General features: G+C 39.7%; 1 long non-coding RNA gene across 1 annotated transcript in view; it reads right to left on the bottom strand.

Moving 5' to 3' along the window:
• LOC105466536 (uncharacterized) overlaps window positions 1–26,338 on the bottom strand; it is a 51,134-nt gene that overhangs the window by 10,101 nt on the left and 14,695 nt on the right. The window contains exons 2-3 of the long non-coding RNA XR_978244.2: window positions 3,775–3,874; window positions 1,856–1,922 (exon numbers count right to left, since the gene is read on the bottom strand). This is a non-coding gene — a long non-coding RNA (uncharacterized lncRNA). The remainder of the gene's footprint in view (window positions 1–1,855; window positions 1,923–3,774; window positions 3,875–26,338) is intronic.

Here is a 26,338-nt window from a genome sequence, read left to right as displayed (position 1 = left end):
TTGATAGGGAAATTACAGTTTCATTCAGCATGTTGAGAGCCTTAAATGACAGCCTAGGCTTTTAAGACAATTCCGTAAGCTGTGATAGGTGATATGATAAAAGGAGTCATTTTAAGACCATTTATCTAATGTGTATACTAGTGTGCAAGGTACATTTAAGGTGGGACGTACTAGAGGCAGGAAACCAAGAAGCTAGGAGCCAAGCACAGGACATTAACAGCCACAGCTCCAGTGATAGCAACAGGACTGGAAAAGAAAGAATGGAAGAGTGACAGTTCAAAAGAGAGATCAGACCGGGCGCGGTGGCTCACGCCTGTAATCCCAGCACTTTGGGAGGCCGAGGCGGGGGGATCACTAGGTCAGGAGATCGAGACCACCTTGGCCAACATGGTGAAATCCCATCTCTACTAAAATGCAAAAAATTAGCCTGACGTGGTGGTGCGTGCCTATAATCCCAGCTACTTGGGAGGCTGAGGCAGGGGAATCGCTTGAACCCGGGAGGTGGAGGTTGCAGTGAGCTGAGATCTCACTAGTATACTCCAGCCTGGCTACAGAGCAAGACTCCATTGGAAAAAAAGAAAAAAAGAGTGACAGTTTAAAAGAGAGATCAGGCCATGCACGGTGGCTCATGCCTGTAATCCCAGCACTTTTGGGAGGCCAAGGCAGGTGGATCACTTGGGATCAAGAGTTCAAAACCAACCTGGTCAACATGGTGAAACCCTGTCTCTACTAAAATACAAAAATTAGCCAAGCATGGTGGCACACACCTGTAATCCCAGCTACTCAGGAGGCTGTGGCAAGAGAATCGTTTGAACCCAGGATGTGGAGGTTGCAGTGAGCCAAGATCACGCCACTGTACTCTAGCCTGGGCAACAGAGTGAGACTCAAAAAAAAACAAGAAAAGAAAAAGAAAATCACTAGCACTTTTTGACCAGTTGGACTTGAAGGGAGGTTCTAAAGGTCATTTAAACCAAAACAACTCCAAAAATGAGCCCAGAAATAAAGTCAATTCATGTACATCTCAAAGAGTTGTACCAGTTGACCACTAAGGCCTTGAACAAACTAAGTTCCACTCCCTGTGTCTGTACAAATTATGCTCCTCTGTCTCCCCTTTGCCTATCCAATTACGGCTGTGTATTAAGATCTATTTCAAATCTCTCCACTCCTTGGAAAACTGCATGATTTACTCCCTGTTATGTGCGAGATCCTCCTTGGGCTCCTGATACATTCACTTCTCTTCCACATAATCAGGTGTGTCATTGCATCCTCTTGTATGCTACAGTAATTCTTTTCCCTATCAATCCCTCCACCCTCACTACTTTCTACTCTATCTTACAAAAGCTAGCACTGAATTAAATATTAACTGGTAAAAAACACAAACCTATAGCTAGAGGTAACAAATCTTAATAAATGCATCTCTTTTACTAGACCACTAGAGATTTTAATACCCGAAGGATACAGGGAAGCCTATTGGCACTGAATATTCAAAACTTTAAATAAGCTCTTTTGAAACTTGAACCTAAAAGTCTTTCTAGATATTCAAGTATTATCTATGGAAATAAAACAAGAAGCCCTGGAAAAGTGTGGCAAGCACCTTCCATTGCTACATGAACAATTAAGAAGCCTATTCTAAGAGGCACAATGGAGCTCACCATTTCCTATGTCATACAAGGGGAAATAATTCAGTGATGTGTTTGTGCCGCTCAGAAAATCACACAAAGTCACTTTCTGCTTTTTAGTTTGCTCTTTGACCCTGTGTAAAAAGTTGCCACAGAAATTGCTTTGTGCTCAGCAAAAACCCAACCTGTTCAATTCCAGTGACTGGAATCATCGAAGGTCAAAATGTAAAACTCACCTGCTGGGCCACATTTTCACGATTCAGAGGGTTCTTCTGCACTCAGCATTTATATGTTGCTTTCTTTCTGTGGAAAGTGTATTCCATTTTCAAAAGACCTAGCCATGATTAACTTGTACTTGGTTAACAAACATGTATTCAAAGTCATTTGGGTTCTGAGCACAGTATTAAGGGATTTGGAAAAGAGAAGGTTAAAAAAAATTGTATACAGAGATGTCAACTTAAAATCCTGAAATAGCAACAAATATGCCAACCTTGACATTGTAGTTTATAAGCCCATTTTAGAAAAACAAACATATTGCACAGAGAAAAACAACAGAAATGATGATCCATAAAATAACATGTATTTTAAATTAAGCAAACTAGAACATCATGAAAATTTCATTGTATGGACTCTAATTTAAGAACAGGAATGCAATCAGTATTGAAAAAAGGTCAAAAGAAAATAGAAATCTAAAGGTTCATTGAAAGCATAGAGCAGAAAATTCTCTGAAAATGTTTTCTCTAAATCTAAAATTATAAATTTCATCAAATTTGAAATTTGGGTAATAAAAATGGACTATTCAATGATAACATTTTCAAAATACTTTATAATGCCTTATTTATATTAGATCTTTGTTCTTAAGTAACATGACAAATATTTTTTTAAATATACAGTTATAATAAATTAATGGCAAAAATAGGAATATTTTCATAGTTATGTCATAACTTATTGTCATAAGTTAAGTGGCCTCAGACTGCTGGGCCTTTTACATGTCAATTTCTAACATTTTGTCCACTCATAGTATTTTACATTTAATTTGCCATTCACTGTAGCCTACTGAGAACTAAATAGTGCAAAGGAAAATCATGTTGTTAAATCAATTACACGAACTTTTAAGACAAATTTGCAGTCAATAGGCTTTTTTCTGAGAGCCTGTGGGAGGTTCTGTGAGTCCTCTATAGTTTCTATCTGTCCATTACTATGTGTCCAATGCCTACCACATCATTGGCAACCAATTTAATTGATAACACAGTGATAAAGAAAGAAAGCATACATATTTGTGACTTTTTTCCTATATTATTTGAAATCTTCAATTTATGTTTAAGTCTATGTCTGCTTGGAATAGATTAAACTTCCAAAAGTTTGAATACCAAAGTAACTGAGGTGCTAGCTATCAGGTGCATTTTTGATATTTCACGTTAAAATTAAACAAATTTTCTTTGTACATGTCTTTTCATTGGAAAAAATATATTGTGGGATGACAAAGATGTTTTGTTCCGGTATCAAATTATCTTTCTTTGTCTTTATTTGAACTATAGATGTGTACAGCAAATTCAACTTTGAATAAAAAATGTGATGTTCTCTTTTGCCTCGCTAAGTATTAGTAGCAAATATTCACGTCAATAGCTAATATTTTCATGCATCAAACATAAATTAGAAAGAAATAGTGTTCAGTATAATCAACAGGTTCACAGACAAAAACAGAAAGAAAAGAATGGTAGTTGATTTTACCCATGTCTGGAAAGACAACAGCATGTTCTGGAAAGCTCTCTGATGGGAAGTGAGCGGGGCAGAAGTGCAGGAGAGCTGGGAAACGGGTTGCAATATACTGTGAGATCCTTTAGTTTGTGAAACACAAAGGCTCAGATTGCAGGGAAGATATTAAGCTTCACATATTTCATTTGAAGTGTTTTTACATTTACCGTGTGTGGTAAAATGGCCACAGCATTTCAGGGCAAATGTCCTTGACGTGAATGGGAGTCCCAGTGTTGGGTGCCACTCCACCTCCGACACACACTGTATTTGTTTCTGAAGAATCGTGCTTGTGAGGAGGTACAGGACACACAACCTAGCATGGCCCAGGGAAGCCGACTTTATCATATATATGTATGTGTATATATATATATATATATGAATAATATAAATGAATACTCACCTCCCCTAATGTGTTCTGTTATAAGCTAGAATTTTCATATGAAGCAAAATCTCATGGGATGTCACTTGAAAGGAAAACATGTTTTATGAAATCAAGATCTCTAGAAAAAAAGTAAATAGGTATCATTAAAATTGTTCCGGTGATTTTTTTTCAAAATGATCAGATATACCATTTCGTAACATCCCCAGAAGTTAAACTATTAGAGGATTTCCTGAAAAATGATTAAATGCTACCCACTTCACCAAGGATATACATATCTTACACTTTCAATCAATCTTACACGTTTTTATTAACAACTCATAATCATAATTCTTTCACTGCTTATGACTATCCCAACTTGATAAATAAAGAAATTGAATGTATCTGCCTTGCCCTGAGGTCAAAAATACCGGCGTGCACCTCCTCCCTTGTAAGATTGTTGAACCCACTTAATGACTCTGCGTTCTGGATGTGGGTCGTGGGAGGGACCCATCGTCATCACTGAATGGACGGTCAATGTGGCAAAAGCTTAAGACACTTTTAGAAGTCAATATTTCGATACTAAAACCAATGTTTAAAATTGAAATGTAATTTATATACCATAAAATTTACCCGTCGAAAGTGTACAATATAGTGGTTTTTAGTATATCCATAAGGCATTACAAACATCACCACTATCGAATTCCAGGACAGTTCCATCAACCCAGAAAGAAACATCCCAGGCCGGGCATGGTGGCTTACGTCTGTCATCCCAACACTTTGGGAGGCTGAGGCAGGCGGATCACTTGAGCTCAGGAGTTTGAGACCAGCCTCGCCAACATGATGAAATCCCATCTCTACTAAAAATACAAAAATTAACTGGGCGTGGTGGCAGGTGCCTGTAGCCCCAGCTACTCAGGAGACTGAGTCAGAAGAATCACTTGAACCTGGGAGGCAGAGGTTGCAGTGAGTCGAGATTGCACCACTGCAGCCTGGGCGACAGAGCAAGACCCTGTCAAAAAAGACAGAAGAAGAAATGAAAAGGAAGGAAGGAAGGGAGGGAGGGAGGGAGGGAGGGAGGAAGGGAGGGAGGGAGGGAGGGACAAAGGAAGGAATTAAAGGGAAAAGAAAGGAAAGGAAAGGAAGAAAAGAAGGAAGGAAGGAATGGAGGGAGGAAGGAAGGAAGGGAGGGAGGGAGGGACAAAGGAAGGAATTAAAGGGAAAAGAAAGGAAAGGAAGAAAAGGAAGGAATGGAGGGAGGGAGCGAGGGAGGGAAGGAAAGAAGGAAGGAATTAAAGGGAAAGGAAAGGAAAGAAACGGAAAGGAAAAGAAGGAAGGAAGGAAAGAAGGGAGGGAGGGAAGGAAAGAAGGAAGGAATTAAAGGGAAAGGAAAGGAAGGAAAGACGGACGGACGGACGGAAGGAAGGAAGGAAAAAGAAACATAATCCCCATTAGCAGTCACTCTGCACTGCCTCTCCCCCAGCCCTGGCAATTGCTAATCAACTTTATGTCTCTGTGGATTTGCCTATTCTGTACACCAACACCAATTTTGAAAGAGATTTTTTTCATTAGTTCACTCGGATATTTTGTGCTGCTCTATTTTCTTTCTTAAAAAACAAAAAACGGCCGGGCGCGGTGGCTCAAGCCTGTAATCCCAGCACTTTGGGAGGCCGAGGCGGGCGGATCACAAGGTCAGGAGATCGAGACCACGGTGAAACCCCCTTTCTACTAAAAATACAAAAAATTAGCCGGGCGCGGTGGCGGCGCCTGTAGTCCCAGCTACTCCGGAGGCTGAGGCAGGAGAATGGCGGGAACCCGGGGGCGGAGCTTGCAGTGAGCTGAGATCGCGCCACTGCACTCCAGCCTGGGCAACAGAGCGAGACTCCATCTCAAAAAAAAAAAAAAAAAAAAATCTAGAGGATAAGGAAAACAAAACTTTGCAGATTTTTGTCAAATACTATTCAGCAGAAGGATTATTTTCTTAAGGAAACATAAAATGAAACTTAGATTGCTGGGCTCAGTCTCTTGGAATTCATTATTTCAATTATTTTATTCATGCTACCAAAGAAACCTTCTGTTTTTTGGGGTTTTTTTGAGACAGAGTCTCGCTCTGTTACCCAGGCTGGAGTACAGTGACACAATATTGGCTCACTGCAACCTCTGCCTCCCAGATTCAAGTGATTCACCTGCCTCAGCCTCCCAAGTGGCTGGGATTAGAGGCGCACGCCACCATGCCCAGCTAATTTTTGTATTTTCCATAGAGACGAGGTTTCACTATGTTGGCCAGGCTGGTCTCGAACTCCTGACCTCAGGTGATCTGCCCACTTTGGCCTCCCAGAGTGCTGGGATTACAAGCGTGAGCCACTGTGCCCAGCTTCAAAGAAAACTTCTTGAAAAAATTATATTCTCATAGGAAGCACATTAGACTAATTATATTTTATAGTTAAAACAAATAACACTAAACATAGCTTACATTTAAAAATGTATTTGCTTAAGAATTAAATGAAATAATTCTCTGGAAAACATTCAACTGTTAGATATTTTAGCATAATTGCTCAATTTTGTGAAAGAGAATCAAATGCACATTTGTTCTTAATATGAAGAATGGAAATTCAGCTTCCTAAACTATCTATATTTTAATTAAAACAAATTTACTCTCTTTGTAATAAGATAATAATGCGGTATTAAAATAAAAGCATTCTCAATGATAAAATGTTTTTGTTGACTAGCTTTGCTAATAAAACTATGTTTTGAACAATCACTGGGTTAATCCTAGTGACAATGTGTGAAGTTTTCAAAACAGGAAACAGGAAATTAAGAGACTCTTGTCCCATAGTCTTGGTACAATGTTAAGAGCCTGGTTTAAGGGAGATGGGATAGAGAGAAAGAGACGGAAATAGGTGATTTTAATGAGGTAGAACCAACCAAACATGTTAAGTTTTACACAGGAGATGAGGAACACTTCAAGATGGCGCCGTAATTTCTTGCTTGAATGACTGGCTGTGGAAGACAGAATTTACCAACATTTCAGATGGGGAGGAATTAAAAGGCTGGTAAGAAAAGATTCTAAGTTTGGAGCATTTTGCCCTGTAGCTATTTAACTCTCAACCAGGTATTTGGATATACAAGTTTATTGTTCAGAGTAATAGAAGCTAGAGAAAAATATTTGGAAATGGTCAGTATAAAACTTGTGGTTAGGCCAGGCGCAGTGGCTCACGCCTGTAATCCCAGCACTTTGGGAGGCCGAGGCGGGCGGATCATGAGGTCAGGAGATCGAGACCATCCTGGCTAACACGGTGAAACCCTGTCTCTACTAAAAATACAAAAAAAAAAAAAAAAAAAATGAGCCAGGCGTGGTGGCGGCGCCTGTAGTCCCAGCTACTAGGGAGGCTGAGGCAGGAGAATGGCGTGAACCCAGGAGGCGGAGGTTGCAGTAAGCCAAGATCGTACCACTGCACTCCAGCCTGGGCGACAGAGTGAGACTCTATCTCAAAAAAAAAAAAAAAATTTGTGGTTAGTAGAAATTCTGGTTGAAATCACCCAAAGTGTTTAAAGAAAAAAGAAGGTGGCTAAGGACAAAACTCATAGAAAGAGAAGGAAGGAAGGAGAGGACAAATGGAGACCTGAAAGCTACTGAACAAAACAGAGAAATAGGAGAAAACCCAAAAGGCTGATGTGGCAAAAACCAAAGAACTCAAGTTTTAAAACAGAGGCACTGGTTAACAGAAATAAAGGAAGCAGAAATATTCAATATAAGCAGGACTGAGAAGTGAATATTAGAATTGCCTATCTGGACATCACTAGAAGAAAGGTTTCAGCAGCAAGGGAGATGCTAAGCCGGCAGTTAGACACTTGAGGCCAATGCTGCTAAGCTGAAAATATGCACTTAAAACTGATTAGTGTGTAGACAGTATTTGGAGCCCTTAAGTCAGTGTGAGATGACTTGGGGAGCGAGTGTGGGTAAAGAGAAGATAACCTAGAACTAAGGCCTTGGGGCTAGTCAACATTAAGAAAGAGGCAGAGGAGGAACCAGCAGAGAAAACTGAAAAGGAGAGGCCAGGGAGACGAGAGGGACACCAACATCTTGTGGGGCCCTGACAGGCTTTACGAACTTGTGTCAAAGAGGACCAGTGGTCAGCTGTGTGAAGTGCTGCCACCAGAAGAGAAGGGGAGTTCCACTGGAATTCGAATTGAGGAGGTTATTGGCCATGCTAGGGAAATGCCTAACAGGAGTCACTTAAAAGCATGTCAAAATCAACCAAGATAAAGAAAGCCTAAGAAATGGTTCCAGATTAAAGGCTACTAACAGGACATGATGATTATGGGTGACGTATGACCCTGGACTGCATTGAGATCACTGGTAAAATGTGAATGTAGACTACGTATTGGATAGTAATGTGGTATCAATGTTTAATTTTCTGATTTTGATAACTTTACTGCACTTATGAAAGAGAATATTCTTTTTCTTCGGAAATATACAATAATGTGCTTCAGAATAAGGGACATGGCATCTCCAACTCACTCTCAAATTACTCAGGAAGAACAAAGTCTGTGTGTGTGTGTGTGTGTGTGTGTGTAGGGACAGATGATAGAATAATAGAGCAAAACATAAACAAACCATGAGTCTGAATATAAGCTATACTGCAGTTTCTCGTACTATTATTTTAACTTTCATGTATAATGGAAAGTAGATCTTTGAAATTACAGAAAGAAAATGAGGAGAGAGAGAAAAAGGGGGAAAGCAATTGAAAAAAGCAAGTCTACCAACTCTCGTAAAATAAACCCCTGCACTCTATAGAAAAGTAAGGAAATAGAGTGGGAAATGGTGGGGAAGATAATATCAAAACAAGATTAGGGTTTTTTTCTCCTTATCTGACCAAAATTACAGCACATTGGCAAGCTGATGTCAATGTGGCAGTAGAAAGAGAAAAAAGGTTGATAAAAGAGAAAGGGGGGAAATTGCTGGCATGATTTTCTTCCATAAGGAGAAGAGGGTGAGTCTGCATACAAATGGAGAGATTGGCTCTCCTAGGAGCAGGAAACATTCATCTATGGTAATAAGCAGAAAAACAAAGCATGAGAATGCAATTACTGGAGGTAAGAAAAAGACAGGAAGAGTGCCTACCTCACTTTTTGCCCTGGGGGGACCTGGAAAGCACCTCCCTTGAATGGATTCATGGGAAGTAGTGTTTCCAAGGGACAACCAGGTTTCAGTCTGAGCAATAAGGTGAAAGAAAAGTTCAGAGAATATCCTAACAAATGGCAGAGCTTGCATTTAAGAAGCTGTCTACAGAGACACATGGAAAATCCAGCCATGTTAGTGGATATACAGATAGCACAAGGTTGAGGGCCTGCGTGATAATGGATGGCCTGTGTTTGAAATGCTTGTTCCTCGGTGCCATAAAGAACAACATAAATTTAATTTTCTCAGCAAGGCCATTTTTATACTTTCTGCAGAAAGGGTACACTTGCCAGCAGTTTTGCCACAAGACTACACTGAACAAAGGAGACAGGGTCATTTATAACCTAACTTGTCCACCCTACTGCTGTGTCCAGTTTCCAGTGGCTGGAACGGGACCTCACTTTCTGTATTTGTCCCGATTGGCTAGCAACTTAGAACTTTTTAAAAGAGGCAAAAGTAGAGGAGAACAAAGAAAGGAGGAAGTAACTTGTGGAATGCTGAGAAAGTAAACACACCTTCAAATAAGGAAGAGAAACAGGCTATGACCTAATGCTTGCTTGGACAAGTATAAGCATGCCAGGGCAAATATGTAGGCTAAACTGTGGGAGCTGAGAACATAAAGTACATTGATTTCTTTATTATGGCTAACAGATATTTAAGAATGTTAGCACAGGTCTTTGAATAAATTTTACTTGTAAGAGAAGTTACTATCTATTCCTAATTAGACGGGGAGGAAAGTCTTTGAAGAGGAACTTCTACTTTACGTTTTACACCCACCTGGGACCTGGTTTCTGGGTGAATGAGGGAATGAGGGATGTGAGCATAATGTGCTCAGTGCTGATTATTTCCTGAAGAGAAGTGGGCAACCAGTTCAAGACAGATGTTATGGGTCCACTGGCTGACCATGCTTTCCTGCAGATGCCAGCATTATGGCAACCAAGGAGAGAGAGACAGTCTCCCTAACAACTAAGCTTCCTGGAAGCTGAAGCACCAAATGGTTTGAGTGTTTCTTCTTAAAGGCAAGGCAGTGTGGCCCATATGAAAAGGGTGGCCCCTTGTGAAGCAGGCGGCTAGAAATGGGCTCTTTTTTGTGGGATGAAATGTACAGCAGCTGGTGTGGGAGCGGGAGCGTACGTGGCTTAGAGGCAGCCTCTTTTCTCCAGCAGCGGGCGGGATGGCTCTGGGATCACCTCAGTCAATGATGTCACCATCCAATTCAAAGGTAAGGATCGAAGCAGTTGCAAGTATGTTTGTACAGGCTTAATTTTCTCTGGAAAGTAGGAATGGGTCACCTGAGGATAAAAGGGGGAAGTGAATGAAGTCAGGGAACAGAACATTTGAGGTCTCAAAGGGGATTCATGAGATTTTGGATCAAGCCACTGAGGGCGCATCAAAGGTTCATGGACTAGGACGTGGAAGAATTATAGAACAGGGCCCAGGGCCCACCCAAGGTTGGAGTTTACAAATTAGTCACTACATATGTGGTCCTGGATCTGTTGAATAGTAGACTCTTCAAAACATACTGATAAATCCCTCCCTCTTAAAAGCTGAAGAATTGGCCCTCTCTGAAAACCACAGCACTGACTCACAATATAGGGATTACCCCAAAGTGCTCTGTGAAGCTCGTCTAATCTATGAGCAATTAGAAGGGCAGAAGAGTTTGTAAAAATAAAAAAAAGAAAACTGAGCTGTAGCCTTAGATTACAGTGTGACATTTAGTGAGTTCATTGTCTTTCTTTAGTGTAAGAATCAAGGAACAAATTTGTTTTATTGTTTGGCATATTATCTAACTCATTTGACAATACTGCTTAAGTTATACAACAACCCCAAATTCATATTTTTAACCTCATTTTTTAAAAAATTGAAATGCTGTCACCTTGGAGTGTTACTTTACATTTTGTAGCACACATTTGTACTTTGGGTTCTTTTTAGGCAGAAATCTGAACTCACAAGTACTTCTACTTTTTTCCCCAGATTCTTTACATTTCTACAGCTTTATTTCACCCCTTTCTAACATAATAAACCATTTCTCAGTAAACATTTAGATAAAATGTCACACACTTGGAGAAAGAAAATCTAGATTGCAGATCAAAAACAAGGCCATATTAAGCATGGGAAGTGGTAGTGGGAATGCAATTTTCAATGTTTTGATTTAATACCATAAAGAATGTCCACAGAATAGACTGCAGTTTGGAATTCGTGGGGACGTCTTCTTTAGTTTATGTAAACAATGCCATTCTTATTCAGTAAGATTTAATCAGGCTACTTGAGACTGAGATATAAGTGTAGAGAAGAGAAGATATTAACTTTCCTTCTCCATATACTCGGAATGTAAAGTTACTTAGGAAATTTTACATTGACACTACATGGTGAGGATATATATATATATTTATTTATTTATTTACATATATATATCTTAAATATATACATACATTTCTTTTTAAGATAAAATAAGCATGAGACCTCAAAAATATTTGGAATGCAAATACTATTTTAAAGTAATATTATTTCAACTAAATTGAAAAGTGCTTGAAGTATAAATTCTATTAAATTTTAGTGAAAAAATACATGAAAATACTCATCATATAATTAAAAACTTATTGTGTACAAATGGGTTCTGCTATTTCTAATATATTTTATTCTCAATGTATTATATTCTATTATATAACTTTATGATATTCAATTAATTTCAATTTAAGTACTAGATTTTGATATACTACTTTACTATATTTTAGTTTCTATTTCCTTTTATAGACAGATTCACTCCCTACCACTAAAAATGTTTAAATACTTAATTTAATCTGAGACAGCATCTGCAACAAAAAACAGATTTGCTGTTGTAAGTTTCTGATATTATATGTAAAATGGCATAACAATATAATTTTATTTGAAGGTAGACTATGTTAACTGAAATATAATATTATCAATCCCAGAGTAACCACTTTAAATATAAAGCAACATAGCTAATGAGCTAAAAGAAGACATCAAACAGAACACTAGAAGATAACCAATTGAAACTGAAGCAGAAAATAATAAGGGTGAACAAGGAGAAGGTGGCACACATAGAAAACAAACAGCAAGATGGTAGATTTATACCCAGCCACAACAATAATTACAATACATGTAAATCATCTAATAATTCGTTAAAAGTCAGAAATTGACTTCCGATGTCTAGTCCAGCATAAAAGGAACCTGAAAATCATCACTGTCTCCTAACAATAAGTAAAACACTGAAAAACTTGATAATCAACAACTCTTGTAGATCTGTCGGAGAAGTGAGCTCATAGGACAAACTGCCGCCCTCAAAACTGGAGAGAGACACCACTGGATACAGACAAGTCCCACTCACCAGAACAGAAGCCTCATGGGAACAAATACTAGGCTAGGAAACCCTCAACTGTAATCTACACATCGCTACGGGCTGGATTTGGACAGTTCCGAGAGTTAAAATCTTGGGGTGGGGCAGTAGTAGGGAGACCTCCAGACTTGTGAGTTTTACCTCCAGCAGCCTCACCAGAGTCTCATAGTGAATATTAGAGAAAAAGTCTATTTTAGTCTGTTTGGGCTATATAACAAAATACCTTGAACTGAGTGATTTATAAACAATAAAAGTTATTGTTCACTGGGAGGCTGGGAAGTGCAAGAACAACGTGTGGGCAGATCCAGTGTCTGAGGAGGGCTTGCTCTCTGCTTGGAAGATGGAGCCTTCTTTCTGCATCGCCACATGGTGGAAGGACAGAAGGACTCCCACAAATTGTATGAGGGTATTAATCCTATTTATGAAGACAAGCCCTCATGACCGTATTACCTCCCAAAGGCCCCAACTCAATACCATTAGTATTAGGTTTCAACACACAAATGTTGGGGGTTCAGAGATATTCAAACAATAGCAAAACTCCTCATGCTTCTGACAGAGAGAGTAGAAAAATAACTACTTTGAAATACGCCCAGAGCATTCTGCTGTTTTTAACAAGGCCTGCCCTAAAAAGGAAATATTTTACCAGAGCTAGCCCCATCTGGCTGTTGATATGGAGTGAAAAAATTACACAACTTCAGACTGCTCTGGCCATCCTGTCCCACCTATGTGGAAAGAAGAGAGAGACTCCAAAGCACTTGCTAAGGTCACACCACAGAAACACAAGCTCATTAAAAGACTGAAACCTAATCATCGAACTGCAGGACACTTCCCCTCCCACTCCACCTTCCCGTCACATCACTAATGACTGATCTGCTACAGTGCCTTCTACCTGCATGTTCAGCTTTCAACAAAAGTTACGATGCATATTCAAAAGTAGAAAGCAGGCCAGGCGCGGTGGCTCACACTTGTAATCCCAACACTTTAGGAGGCCGAGGTGGGCGTATCACAAGGTCAGGAGTTCGAGACCAGCCTGGCCAATGTGGTAAAACCCCGTCTCTACTGAAAATACAAAAAAAGTGACCTGGGTGTGGTGGTGGGCACCTGTAATCCCAGCTACTCAGGAGGCTGAGGCAGGAGAATTGCTTGAACCCGGGAGGCAGAAGTTGCAGTGAGCCGAGATTGTGCCACTGTACTCCAGCCTGGGGGACATAGTGAGAATCCATCTCAAAAAATAAATACATAAATAAAAAAGTAGAAAACACAATCTGAAGAGACAAAACAAGCACCAGAACCAGGTTCAGATACGGCAGGGATGTTGGAAAGTGTCAGACTGGATAAAAAACAAATCTTAACTCCATGCTGTGTGCAATAAACTAATTTTAAATAGAATGATACTTATAGGTTAAAAATAAAAAGAAAAAATATCATGCAAACACTAATCAAAAAAGGTGGAGTGGCTATAGTAGCATCAGAGTAAACTTTAAGACAAGAAATACTACTCGAGGTAAAAAGGAATATTTCATAATAAAGAAGTCAATTCATCAAGAAACTATAACAATCCTAAATGTGCATGCATCTAATAACAAAACTTCAAAATCATAAAGCAAAAACCAGAATTGAAGGGAAAAATAGACAAAAATCCATATTTACATTGGATACTTTAACACTCTTCTCTCTGCAACTGGTAGAACTAGTGAACTATATTCAGTAAGAATATAGAAAATATGAACATTACCAATCAACACATCTTGACTGATACTCTGCAAAATAGCACCTAACAACAGCGTATTGCACATTATTCACATGTGCCGTGGAATATTCACAAAGACAGATCATTTGCTGGTCCATGAAATAAGTCTTGAGAGATTTAAAAGAATTGAAATCACTTCAGAATAGGTTTAATTCACAAATGAATTAAACTAGAAATCAATAATTAAAAAAATATGGGAAATCCCAAAGTATCTGGAAATTAAGCAATATAGTCACAAATAACCAAGCATCAAAGAAGAAATTACCAGAGAAGTCAGAAAATATGTTAACCAATGTAGTAATGAAAACTTAACATACTGAAATATATGGATGTTGGTTAAGCAATGCAATGTTGAGTGGGAAGCTTGATCACCATATGGTTGTATTAAGCACTGTGAAAACAAATAACTATAACATACTAAAACAGTATTTATTGGTTTTGTTTGTTTGTTTGTTTTTGGAGACAAGAGTCTCATTCTGTCACCCGGGCTGGAATGCACTTGGTGTGATCTCAGCTCACTGCAATCTCTGCCTCCCAAGTTCAAGCGAATCTCCTGCCTCAGCCTCCCAAGTAGCTGGGATTACAGATGTTCACCACCACAGTCGGCTAATTTTTGTATTTTTAGTAGAGATGGGGTTTCGCCACGTTGGCCAGTCTGGTCTCAAACTCCTGATCTCAGATGATTCACCCTCCTCGGCCTCCCAAAGTGCTGGGATTACAGGCGTGAACCACCGCACCCAGCCTAAAACAGTGTTTTTTGTTAATGAGGGACCATTTAAACCTTCTTTACTTGGAAGAGGCAGGGAATGAAGGACAGGTGTGAGGCACAACACAGTACAACCTAGGGACAGGGGTGATATTTAGGCTGGACTTTGAAAAATGAGGCCAGATGAGGAATTTCTGGGAGGCAGGAGCATGAGGAAAGGCATGGTGTGCCGCCCCTGAAATGCTGTGGATAGAAGAGCTGGCATTCCAGTGTGGCTGCAGGGTAAGATGTCTGGAGGAAAGTGAGTGGGGCCGAGAACATCAAGCCGAGCGTGCAGCAGATTGTGAAGGGCCTCGTATGCTCTACGTGTACACAGAAGTAAACGTATGAGTCAGAATTGCGTCTGTGAACATATGCAACAATATTCTCTTTTTGCTTCTCTAAAGGAAAAATAACTGACTAATGCAACAGTCAGCTCAATATGAATCACAACTATTGGAAAAGAGAAGGAAGTTTGATGAGTGCCAAATTTAACAGAGGCTTTTCCATATGTATCCTCTGGGTAGCTCGTCAGAGGGAAGAATCATCACAGCTACTTGGCAAGTCTTCCTAAGCTAGCCACAGTCACACCTCTCCACAAAATCCAGCTGGCATGCAAAGTGTGAGAAAACAGCCCGGCTAAAACACATTACTGAAAAGTCTTGAATTTACAAACAAAGGATTGCTGTTAAATAAAGAAAATAGAAAACAAAACACAGCACTGTGTTGTGAATTTTGAGGAATCGTTTTGCACCAGAAGATGTAAAATGTGATTAAACAGGCGTTGATTGATTTGGGTTCAGTGGGTAAAGGCCTCTCCCTGGATTTGAACATTTCAGAGTCCAGACTGACTGACTGTATAATATCAAAACTCTGTATAAAATGCTTCGATTTGTAACCGAATTTCACATTGTCAGAAATCATACGGCACTTTGATTTTTCCTAATTCATAAGTTATAATAGCAGCAAGCTGACGTTACTCAGTCACAGAGCCAGAAGATTTGATGAGGTGTACAATTTTCCCTCAAGGATAAAAATGTAATTATGAAAAAGTCCTGAACTGAAAAACAGTATTGTCAGCTATTTCCAAGAAAGATAAAAGATTTAAAGGTAAATAAATTACAGATAAAAGGAATACAAAATTAAGTTGAACCACCAGGGTAGCGAGAACAAGTTCTAAACAAGAACCAAACATTAAAACATTTTATTATAACGAGAAAATATGGCTTTCATTTTTCTAAAAGGACAGCACTAAATTTTTAAATTCGTATTTCTGATTAGTTCACCCAGATGTTTAAAAATGAATAGATATCAATTGATGATTGTACTTTCAATGGTGCTGAAGAAACGAGCCCTGAATTTGCCTCAGTCTGTCAAACTGGCAGTCAGAGGGAGGCCCTCGTCAGAGGAGGCCTATTCTACACTCAGCAACCAGGGGACTCCTTTTCATAAGTTCATGTAAGTAAACTGCAAGGGGTACTTAATAGTTTTGTTTTCATTTCTTACCCCAAAACCTATCTCCCACTAAGCCCTCTCTACGAAATGAAAAAATTAATATCTGCTTTAACAGGATTGCTGGGAAGATCAAGTAAGAGAAAATGAATAATATATGTAAAAGAACTTTATACACTGCATAGCCCTACACAGAAAGCATTATTACAAAGTATTTTACATTTATAAAGTGCTTTTCAAAGCACTCTTCACTTAAAATTCAATTCACAATCACCAGCTGAGGCTGAAGACTCAGACGCAGACTCCCCGCCTGCATGAAGCTCATGGTCTGTACTCCAGAGGAATCGGGTAATCCTGTCTATACCTGCGGAAAATGCTGTGAAAATATAGGAGGTTGCTACAAAGAAGTTGGCATCCAAGTTAGAGAAGTGAGTGCATCACTCCTGTTCTCAGGACTCTGGATTTCTGCAACCTTCCTGACATATTTAATGAATATTTGAAACTATCTCATTTCACCTGTTATCAATCCTCTGATAGTAACCAAGAGAGATATATGTTATTTCTTATATGAGAAAAGTGAGGCTTCAAAAAGATAAACAACCTCATTGTGATTCAATGACTTGACGTTCAGCTCACAGTCTAGAAAATGGCTAAGTGGCAAAACTGGTCTTCAGACTCAAGAAATGTTCAGTGTTACACAATAGAGTTCATTTGGTGTTTGCAGTCATGGAAATGGAACGTGGGGTCTTACTGGAAATAAACTACTCCATACCAGACACATATTTTAAAAGAAGAAATCATGATTCTTAGAAAATTGGATGTCACCACTATACATTTAAAATTCTGTCAAAATAATTAAAGTAAACAGCCACTGTGCATGCAAATGCCTTACATGAATAGACTATCCAGTCTCAAATCCAATAGCTGTTCTGGGAGGAAAAGTCTCAATTTGTATGCCGTGAGAATATCAAACTGATATTTATATAACAGTTAGCATGGCCACAATGCTCCAAAGAGAGTGCAAAGATCCTGCACACTGGGTGGCCAATATGGGTTTAAAAAAGAAGGAATTTTTATTGCCCTCTCCCCAACAATACTGTGCATGCGCGTGCACACACATACACACACAATGCAGCCGCAGCAACAGGCACAGGGAGAGGTTCCAGCAACCCTTTCTCTGCTCCTCAGGGAGGCTCTGACAGGGCTGATGGAGAAGCATTTCTTCGTCAATAAACAGAGGTCAAGGAATGCCTCTTTACCGTGGAGTCCGGCCAGAGCTACGTGTCCCACTTGTGAACAGGAACGGAGGTAGGCGATGGACACCTATCGAAAACAAACTAAATTCCAGAAAATAATCTTAGAGTTCAACAAGAAAGAAATGTTTTCAATACATTTCTGTTCATTTACAAGACTGGAAAAATGTTTGAAGTAGACTATAAAATTGGTGATAATTTACTTAAATATGCATTTATTGAAAGTTGGTGTTTTATGTATTTTTATAAATTTTATATATAATATGAAAATTCATATTACGTATTTAAATATTAAATAATATATATTTAAAGTTCATACTATATATTTTAAACTTAAATATTAAAATTTATTATTTAAATCTAAATATTAAAATATGTTAAAATTGGCACTGAATGTATTATATATGTCATGTATATTATACATTTAAGATTATATATTATATATTTATAAAAATTTTTATATTTTTTATTTTTTATAATTTGAAAATCCATATTATATATTTAAATATTAAATCTATTAAAATTGACATTGAATTTATTATAAATGTCCGGAAAATAATGTCAAAGAAATACAGCAATGTCAGCAATCAGGTTTTTTTCTCATACTTTTAACTTTTATTTTGGGTTCAGGGGTACATGTGCAGTTTTGTTATATAGGTAAACTGGTGTCACAGGGGTTTGTTGTACAGATTATTTAGACACCCAGGTACTAAGCCTAGTACCCAAATAGTTATTTTTTCTGCTCCTCTCCCTCCTCCCAACCTCCACCCTCAAGGAGGCCCTGGTGCGTGTGTTGTTCCCCTCTTTGTGTTCATGTGTTCTCATCATTTAGTTCCCACTTACAAGTGAAAACACACAGCATTTGGTTTTCTGTTCCTGCATTAGTTTACTAAGTAATGGCCTCCAGCTCCATCCGTGTTCCTGCAAAAATGGACATGATCTCATCCTTTTTAATGGCTGCAAGCAATCAGTTTTAAGCACGGTCCAGTATTAACCACAATGAATATTTTTTCTATGTTAATCATAAAAAATGTAAAATAAAAAATAATTTCCCTATTAAAGACAAAAAATTGGAAATACGTAATAACTTTCCTTTCAAGTCTCAATAAAAATAACAATAAAAATAACAGAAAGCATTCTGTTTTATTTTAAGTTGTAAACCCCTAAGAGCAGAAATATCAAGAGAGGAAACAGTAACAACAAAATAATGGGAGTGGAAAGCAAATGAACGAGCAGTCATGGACTGAGACCAGTTCAAGCATAAATCAAGGCTGGCAATGGGAAAGCACAGAAGCAACATGGTTTACAGCAGAAAACCCACAGAGCCTCAGAAATGAGCGGCAACAGAACAACAGGCTGTTAAGGAAGCAGGTCAACAGCTCCCCTACCGTGGTCCTCATTTCCACACCATCCTGCACGCCATGGAACTATCCGTCCTCCACCCTGGAGAAGCTTGGAGCTTATTCTGTGGAATGGGAGAAACGGAGAGTCCTCTGTAATGGAGATACCAAGGAGAGGTGGGTCATATACTGGAAACAAGAGAACCAAAGTTTATGTAAGGAATATTGAGCCTACTCGGCCTTTCCTTCTGTGGCTCCTAAGATGCAGGTGGCAGAGTTATACCTTCCATGCAGGAAATAAGCAGCTTTTTCTAGGGAATGGAGAGATCTCCGAATAGCCTGGCCTATTTAAACGAGAGTGAAGCCCAAGCTGATGGGAAGCTCGTGCCGAGAATTTCCAATCAACCTTCTAGGGCCTCACTCTTACATACAAGCGGACAGCTAAGGATCACCATACTTGGAGAGGATTAAGAATGAGCAGACACTGGAAACAGACTGAAATACAGCCAGCTCTCTAAAACAGAAGATACAGAATATAACAAAAGACCGAAATGGATATATGCAGAGATTACACAGGGAAGGTAGTGCAATTGGCAACTCTGGCAGCGATGCTGCTGAGGACAGGATGAATCTGAAAATTGCTTGAAGTTCAACAATAAGGAGAAAGGAGTTGCCAAAAAGACCAGGAGAGGCAAGAACAAGTCCTGTCCTAAGGTTATAGTGCATGAATGGCTTATCAGATAAGAATTAATTCGGCAGAACATAATTGAAAATACAATTTAAAGGAGTATGAATAATATTTGTATTTTCTCTATAACAAGGCAGGTTAGTTCAAATGCATCACGATGTCTTCAGGAACCCACACTTGTCTCTCTCTACTGAACCCACACTCTTCTCTATTGATCCCACACTCTTCTCTCTGTCTCTTTTCTGTTTTGTTTTTGTTTTTTGAGACAGAGTCTCCCTCTGTCATCCAGGCTGGAGTGTGGTGGCACGATCTCGGCTCACTACAATCTCTGCCTCCCGGGTTCAAGCAATTCTCCTGCCTCAGCCTCTCAAGTATCTGGAATTACAGGCACCCCACGCCACACCCGGCTAAGTTTTGTATTTTTGGTAGAGACAGGGTTTCACCATGTTGACCAGGCTGGTCTCGAACTCCTGACCTCAGGTGATCTGCCCACCTTGGCCTCCCAAAATGCTGAGATTACAAGCGTGGGCCACTGTGCCCAGCCTCTTCTCTCTCTATTGAACCCACAATCTTCTCTCTCTATTGAACACACGCTCTTCTCTCTCTCCTGAATCCACACTCTTCTGTTTCTATTGAACCCACACTCTTCTCTCTCTATTGCATCAGGCTTTTCCTGCACCTTTTTCTCTCATGACTTTTTACCTCATTGTTGAACAGTGTCTGCTTTACCTTCAAGTTCTGGGTAGGATGAAGAGCAAAGAGAAAAAGGCAAGAAGCAGGTGCCAGTGTCCGTATCTCTGTTAAGAGCTCTCCTAGAAGCCCTACCCAGTGACTTCTGATTACAGAATAGTTTCACGGAGTATGTAGGATTTGGGGGTTGTTTGTTTTAAGCTGGACTCATTACCACTGTGAAAAAAAATCACACTGTATGTGTAAGAAAGAAAGAGCAAATGAGAACTACATAGAGAACTAGCAGCATACGTAGCTGATTATTTTTGAAAATTAAAATGTTTTAGTAATGGGCTTGAAATTCAATTCCAGTCATCAATAAATTAAATGTATAAATGAAGAAGACTTGTAATTTAACAGTCATTCTGGGTTGCTTAGTGGGTGTGTGATAATGACCTTTAAAGAGGGGAACAGGCCAGGTGGGGTGGCTCATGCCTGTAATCCCAGAACTTTCGGAGGCCGCGGCGAGCAGATTGTTTGAGATCAGGAGTTCAATACCAGCTTGGCTAACATGGTGAAACTCCATGTCTACTAAAAATACAAAAAGTTAGCCTGGCATGGCAGTGCCCACCTGTAGTTCCAGCTAATCCTGCTGAGGCAGGAGAATCACTTGAACCCAGGAGGCGGAGGTTGCAGTGAGCTGCAAATGCGTCACTGTGCTCCAGCCTGGGCAACAGAGTGAGTGAGATTCCATCTCAAAAAAATTTTTTAAAAAAAAAGAAGGGAACAAACAAAGGAAATTTTGGGGAGACAGAAAAATGGAAAATGAGTAGCTGTCTCCTTTCTTCTTTCAGGTAACTGCTTTCAGGTCCTCCAGAATTTTTATTAATATAAAAGAACATTTGCATTATCCTATCAATATTGTAGTTTGTGACAGTAAGTCAAAATATACTTTTCACTGGGCAAAGGACATAAACAGACACTTTTCAAAAGAAGACATTTATGCGGCCAACAAACATATGAAAAAAAGCTCAACATCACTGGTCATTAGAGAAATGCAAATCAAAACCACAATGAGATACCATCTCATGAGAGTCAAAATGATGATTATTAAAAAGTCATGAAATAACAGATGCTGGCAAGGCTGTGGAGAAATAGGAACACTTTTACACTGTTGGTGGGAGTATAAATTAGTTCAAGCATTGTGGAAGACAGTGTGGTGATTCCTCAAAGACCTAGAACCAGAAATACCATTTGACCCAGCAATCCCATTACTGGCTATATATCCAAAGGAATATAAACCATTTGATTACAAAGATACACGCATGTGTATGTTCACTGCAGCACTATTCACTATAGCATATGCATGGAATTAACCCAAGTGCCCATCAGTGATAGACTGGATAAAGAAAATGTGGTACATATACACCATGGAATTCTATGCAGACATAAAAAGGAATGAGATTATGTCCTTTGCAGGAACATGGGTGAAACTGGAAGCCATTACCCTCAGTAAACTAGCACAGGAACAGAAAAACAAAGACTGCATTTTCACAGTTATAAGTGGGAGCTGAACAATGAGAACACATGGACACACTGGGGCCTGTTGGGGGCGCAAGGGGAGGGAGAGCGTCAGGATAAACAGCGAATGAATCCAGGACTTAATACACAGGTATTGAGTTGATAGGTGCTGCAAACCACCATGGCACATGTTTACCAGTGTAACAAACCTGCACATCCTGCACATGTATACCGGAATTTAAAATAAAATAAAATAAAATTTTAAAAAGTACTTGGTGTATCTGGGAAATATATAAAAGTATATTTCTTGGTGTATCTGGGAAATATACAAAAGTTTATTGTTTTTTACTTGGTGTATCTGGGAAATATAAAAAAGTTTAACAACAAACTACTCAAGAATCAATAAAAACTAAAAGTTAAATATAAAAATTGCCTTTCCATTGCATAAAAATGTAATTTCACCAGCCCAATATATATATCACTTGAAAAAATGTTGTTGCAAAATGCAGTCTCTTTTGTGCTTTATCCTGTTGACTTTAAAATTTAAAGTCAGGAGAGCAAAGCACATATAAATTGGTTCCTTCTTTTATTTCTCAAGAAGTCACTCTTTCTTTTTCATTACCATCTGCTCTGACTACTATTACAATTTTTATCCCAAAAGGTGATGCTGACGGTGTAAAGGTGGTATAATTAACAAAATTCTTCTCTCATGACATTTCTCACAGAAAACTGGAAGCATGAAAAATAATTGCACCAGCAGATATGTTTCAAAACAAAGATCTTATGAAAAATAAGAACTCTTAAATGCAAGCACTAGAGATTGCCTAGATGAAGACAATATCCATGAACTGAATAGGTTTTTCAGAAAATAAATTGATAGAATGCAATACATATCTCCATTTCTTAAGAGGGAAAATTTTGTATCAACATGCAGATGCACAGCATGGTCTGACATTGGGATTGAATTATTTCTCAGTTAATAAATAGCACGCATGTGAAGTAGTCATTCTCAGACTCGGCTGCTCCCTGGCACGACCTGGACGACTTTTCCCTTTACAGATGCCTTGACCCACTCCCAGGGGTTTGGATTCACTAGGGTTTGGGTTGCTCTGGGACCTATAGATCTTTAAAGCTGTCTTGATAACTGATGAACACCAAGAAGACTGACAAAAATCTGTAGTAGTCGAAGCATTTACCGCAAGTAAAACTCTGCGCTTAAACTTAGGGGAAAGGAGTTTATCCTTACGTAGCTCATTATCTAGCACAGTGGTTCTCAGCTGAGAATATATTTGCCTCCTGGGGGACATTTGGCAATGTCTGGGGACATTTTAGGTTGTCACGATTGTGGGGTGGAGGGCAGGGTTGGGGAGGCAGTGTTACTGGTATCTAATGGTAGAGACCAGGGATGCTGCTGAACATACTACAATGCACAGGGCAGTCCTTCACAACCAAGAATTACCTGGCTCAAAATGTCAATACCGGCCGGGCGCGGTGGCTCAAGCCTGTAATCCCAGCACTTTGGGAGGCCGAGACGGGCGGATCACGAGGTCAGCAGATCGAGACCATCCTGGCTAACATGGTGAAACCCCGTCTCTACTAAAAAATACAAAAAACTAGCCGGGCGAGGTGGCGGGCGCCTGTAGTCCCAGCTACTCGGGAGGCTGAGGCAGGAGAATGGTCTAAACCCGGGAGGCAGAGCTTGCAGTGAGCTGAGATCCGGCCACTGCACCCCAGCCTGGGCGACAGAGCAAGACTCTGTCTCAAAAAAAAAAAGGTCAATACCAGCAAAAGAAACCCTGATCCCAATAGGAGGAATAAGAAAATACATTAAACTGTATAGTGAATGGTGTAGAGATTTAAAAGTTATTGCAAAGATACAGATAGGCACTACAACAATTCGGAGCAGGGTGAGTTAGGGCCAGCAGAGAAAGGATCTGAGGCTCTAGAACAGTCTGTGCCTTTTCCTACAGCTTTACTACTTACAGCTTTACTACTTAAGCATTTACTACTTAAGTGTTCAACACTAGCTGAACACTTGCAGTTTCGAGCATTTGGTATGGTAATTATGGTAATTAAGCTAAATAAAGTTCCTGTTCTCCTTGAAGGTCACATTCTAGTTGGGAGAATCAGACAGAACATCCAAAGTTTAAAAAATGGAAAAAAAACAAGTGTTGGCAAGCATGCGGAGGAAGTAAATGGAACACTTATCTATTTCTAGTGAGAGTGACACTGGTTCAACCACTTTGGGAAACTGGCTAGCAGTATCCACCAAAGCTGATCTACATGCCCTATGATTCAACACTCCCACCACTCGATGTTCGTTTAACAGAAGTGCATGTGTATCTGCGCCTAAGACATGTACAAGAATGCTCATAGTAGCAGTATATGTCCAAAGCTAGTCCAAAACCAGGTACAACTGAAACATCTATTAGGCCAGGCATGGTGGCTTACGCCTGGAATCCCAACATTTTGGGAGGCTGAGGCAGGTGGATCACGAGGTCAGGATTTTGAGACCAGTCTGGCCAACATAGTGAAACCCCATCTCTACGAAAAATACAAAAAAAATTAGCCAAGTGTGGTGGTGGGCACCTGTAATCCTAGCTACTTGGGAGGCTGAGGCAGGAGAATCACGTGAACCTGGGAGGCAGAGGTTGCAGTGAGCTGAGATCACACCACTGTACTCCAGCCCAGGTGACAGTGTGAGACTCTGTCTCAAAAAAAAAAAAAAAAGTCTATTAAAAAACCAGATTTTTAAAACCAGGGTGTATTTTTATGTGTACAATAGAATAATATAGGCAATTAAGCTGAATGTAGTACTGCTGCACAAAAATATGTAGATTATCTCACAAATGTAACACTGAGTGAAAGATGTCAGATATAAAAATTACATATAGTATGATCCCATTTATATAAAGGTTACATAGAGATAAAATTAATGTATAGTATTATGAATCAAAACAGTTGTATTGGGGGAAGATTATGAGTGGGGTCTTTCTGGAAGCCATCTGGGTGCTGTAATATTTCATTTCTTGATCTGAGTAGCAGATCTGGTAATCCATATCATCTTTGTATTTTTCTGAGTACCACATTTCGATAAAAACATTTACTTATAGCACAATGACAAGTGCTATGAAGAACATTAAAGCTGGGTAAGGGACTTAAGAGAGTGGCAGATTGGTGTAATAGGTATTATTTATAGCAGAGGTCTACAAGCTTCTTCTGTAAAGGGCCAGATAGTAAATATTCTAGGCTTTATGAGCCTACAATGTGTTTCACAGTTATTCAACTCTGCAGTTGTACTGCAAAAGCAGAAAGAGACAATAAGTAAATGAATGAATGTGACTATGTTCCAATGAAATTTTATTTGTGGACATTGAAAATTGAATTTCCTAATTTTTGTGTGCTGCAAACTACTATTTTGCTTTCAATTTTTTCCCAGTCATTTGAAATTATAAAAACTATCCTTAGTCAAAAAAAAAAAAAAAACAGGCATTGGGTGAATTTGACCTGTGGGCCATAGCTTGCCGCCTCTGAGGTATAGGCCAGTGGGAGAAAGCCTGCCCAGGGAGGTAACTTTGCACAGTCCTAAGCAAATTGAGATAGCAAGTCATGTATCGATCCAGGGAAGGCGTTTTCTCTGGGGAGGGAAGAGGAAGTAGGAAGGCCATATGGCGGAAGCTTGCTGAGTGTGTTCCAGGAACAGCTTCTGTGGCTAGAAAAAATGAGTCAATGGTGACACTGGCAGCAACAAGCCATGGCCCGAGAGGCTCAGGGAGAGACGCCCTGAAAGGGAGACCTGGTGGCGATGAGGAAGGTGAAACAGAGGGAAGAAATACTGGGGCAAGGATGCAAGCCAGAAGTCTGACTCTCTCCGAGAAGACCAGAGACAGAACTGGCATGTGGAATGGGGTGGAGAGGGGGAGGAGGTAGGGAGGCATTCAAGTGCCTTTCCGTGCCCAAGCTGCACACCACCAGCACTGCACAGACACGCATCAGGGTTACTTAGTTCAAGCACTGTAAGACTGGATAAAGGTGTATTTCTGTCTCTTTCTTTTTTTCTTTCCTTTTTTCTTTACTTTCTTTCCTCCCTTTTTTCTTTTTTTACCAGAGAATTCACATCAAACAGCATTATTGATAATGATGATGTCCTTCTAGGTAAACTCAGATTTTCCAAGTAAAAGAGAATGGTAACCGATAGTGGTAGTGAATTTTTTAATGTGACTTGTTGGCCGGGTGCAGTGGCTCACACCTGTAATCCCAGCACTTTGGGAGACCGAGGCTGGCAGATCACCAGAGGTCGGGAGTTCGAGACCAGCCTGACCAACATGGTGAAAATCTGTCTCTACTGAAAATACAAAATTAGCTGGGCGTGGTGGTGGGCACCTTTAATCCCAGCTACTCGGGAGACTGAGGCAGGAGAATCACTTCAATCCGGGAAGCAGAGGTTGCGGTGAGCCGACATTGCGTCACTGCACTCCAGCCTGGGTGACAAGAGCGAACTCCGCCTCAAAAAAAAAAAAAAGTGACATGTCTTCAGGCTCACTGATGTCTCTGCCCCTGGCTGGAAGATTTCTCAAAGCTCCAACATGAAGTAGGACCTAATGTCTGGCATTGCAGTTGAAGGAATGATTTGCCTACTGGGTGTTTT

This window comes from Macaca nemestrina, chromosome 3 (genome assembly GCF_043159975.1).
Source record: "Macaca nemestrina isolate mMacNem1 chromosome 3, mMacNem.hap1, whole genome shotgun sequence".
NCBI lineage: Eukaryota > Metazoa > Chordata > Mammalia > Primates > Cercopithecidae > Macaca > Macaca nemestrina.
This window is presented reverse-complemented; position numbering and strand designations above follow the sequence as displayed.